The 2,721-nt window shown below is 44.1% G+C and overlaps 1 pseudogene across 1 annotated transcript; it reads left to right on the forward strand.

The window, feature by feature from the left end:
* Positions 1 to 238: 238 nt before the first annotated feature.
* LOC311187382 (26S proteasome complex subunit SEM1-like) lies at positions 239 to 455 on the forward strand (annotated as a pseudogene). The gene has a single exon. The product of its transcript is annotated as a 26S proteasome complex subunit SEM1-like (transcript).
* The last annotated feature ends 2,266 nt before the right edge of the window (positions 456 to 2,721 follow it).

Consider the following 2,721-nt stretch of genomic DNA (forward strand, 5'->3'; position numbering starts at 1 on the left):
CTTGTGCCTCCAGGGAAACCCCTGCAACAAAATTTTAAAGAGAAAATGACAGAAATCACTTAGCATTGTAGCAGAATTGTGTTTTTCTTTGAAAATTACTCGAGATGGTATGTGTGATAACTCTCTGTTAACAAGATTATTTGCTGAGAGCTGGCCTCCGAGGCGGCAGCGGCGGTGAGGAAGAGTGTGAGATCGGAGTTTCTGACGGGCCTGGAGGTTTGGGGCGCATAGGGTCGCCATGTCAGAGAAAAAACAGCCGGTAGACCTGGGTCTCCTGGAGGAGGACGACGAATTCGAGGAGTTCCCTGCGGAAGATTGGGCTGGCTGGTTTGGATGAAGATGAAGATGCACATGTCTGGGAGGATAATTGGGATGATGACAATGTAGAAGATGACTTTTCCAATCAATTACGAGCTGAACTAGAGAAACATGGTTATAAGATGGAGACCTCATAGCATCTAGAAGTGTTGAAGCAACCTAAACTTGACCTGTTTACTAAATTCCAGGACAGAGGACCCAGAATGGAACACATCACTTTTAAAAATTACATGTTTATTTCATTACCTGTTTGAACTTATTTTTGTTTTTGTAACACAAAAAATAAATGTTTTGCTCTAAAAAAAAAAAAAAAAAAAAAGATTACTTGCTGAGCTACTGAAATCTCTTGCCGCCCAGAGTAGGGTGTAGCAGAAGGCGCTCTTCTCAGGAGAATAGGCAACAGCTCACAGCGAAGGCTGCCATCTACTGGATTCCCTAATATTCTCTGGAATAGTACCAGGAATTCTCTTTTGTGACTTTTGGATACTGTTTTCTCCATTCCTGGGCATTCCCTCCCCCCAACTCTGGCCCCATTTTAGCACAGCATAAACAGAGCACAGAATTCCCACGGGGCTGTGGCTTCTGAGCTGGTCTCGTGATGCTTGTCTCCCCTTGTGGGTCTCTGTGCCAGTCACTGACTGCTAATGAAGACAGTATGACAGCAGTGGGATGTCCCTTTGAGATTAGCTTACAAAAGACTGTGACTTCTGTCTGGGACACAAATTCTCTCTCTGGTGCCGCTTGCTTGTTTGCTTGCTTGTTCTCATGAAGCCAGCTGCCATGCTGTGAGCTACCCTGTGGGGAGGCCCGCATGGCAAGGAATCAAGGGCAGCCACTGGCCAATAACCAGTGAGAGGCTGAGGCCCTCATTGGATGCTCAGTCCAAGAGCTTGTGAGCAATGCAGCCCTGCCTATAGCCACATGTGTGCTCTTGGAAGCAGGTCCTTGCCCCAAGGAGCCTTCAGATGAGACTGCAGCCCTGGCTGCCACCTTGGCTGGAGCCCCATGAGAGAACTGACCCACAGAAACTGGGAGAAAATGAATGTTCTTGTTTGCAGCCATTAACTTCAGGGATAATTTGCTATGCAGCAGGAGATGACTAATGCAAGGGCCTCACTAATTTTGATGGAGTTTCAAAAGCTTCAGAAGTTTCCAGTTTGAATTTGTTTTACTCAGCCTCATAAAGACTTTCTATGGTGCCTGACTGGTTGGCCTGTTAGACCGTTCTTCTCCAGGGGAGCATTCCTGGAAGCTTCTTGGTCTGTCTGGTTTATTTTCCTGCAAAGAGGATGTCAGCTTCTCACTGGTTATTGTTGTTAAATATCAGCAGAAGGCAGGTGTTTATCACAGACCAGGTGAGCAAGCAGGTTAGGGTCACTACACTTTCCAGAATAACAGGCATTATTTTTATGATTAATTTTCAGTTGTAAGAAAAAACACGAACACATATTCTTTATGAAACCATACACATAGTAAATACAGAGTCCTTTCCAGCAGTAACCTGATCTAGGTCCATCTCTTCCCCACTCTTTATTATGAGTTTGAAGTAAATCGTTCTGGAACTTAAAAAAATTATATAAACATGCATGTGCTTGTTTTACAAAAGTAATACTCTCTTGCAATGTCATTTACTTTTTCCACTCCTCCTTACTTTTTTGTTTTCACTCAATCACCTCATCCAGTTCTGAAATCCCTATTGATACCTGTGGATCTAGTTCTTTTTTTTTTTTTTTTTTTTTTTGTGGGACCCTCTCCGGTGGCCTGGGATCGAACTGGTGCTGCAGAGGCTGCGGCAGCCTCGCAACCCAGCGCTCAACCGCTGCGCCACCAGGGGAGGCTCTCTAGTTCATTCTTAGTTATGAAATGAAAACACCACATTTTACTCATCTGTCTTCCTGCTGATGACCTTTAGATTGTCCCTAGATTTTCACCAGGATACTCAATGCTTCAGTGAACATCTACCTGTCTGTACCAGAGCAAGTTTTATAGGGCAGACACCCAAGGGAGGAGTTGCTGGGCCATTTAATATGCACACCGTCATGTTGCTTGACAAAATGGCTCTGCCAAATTATACTTCCTGCAGTAATGAAAGTACCTGTTTGCTCCAAACCTTGCCAAAATGTATTTTCCAGTCTGGCAGGTGAAAAATGATTTCTTATTGTTTCAATCTGCCTTCCTGATGATTAGTGAGGTTGAAACATTTAAAAAAATCTTTCCACATATTTATTGGCAGGTTTTCTCTCATTTTTATAGGGTCCCCATGAGTGTGGGTATGTGTGTGCGTGTGTGTGTGCGGGTAGGGGAGTAAAGTAGATTTGGACTTAGATGCCAGCTACCCCGGGAGTTACATACCAGTTCTGAAAACATTAAGTGTCTGTTGCTGATAGCACTGAATGAGCTTGT

This window comes from Talpa europaea (genome assembly GCF_964194135.1).
Source record: "Talpa europaea genome assembly, chromosome: X".
In the NCBI taxonomy this organism is placed as follows: domain Eukaryota; kingdom Metazoa; phylum Chordata; class Mammalia; order Eulipotyphla; family Talpidae; genus Talpa; species Talpa europaea.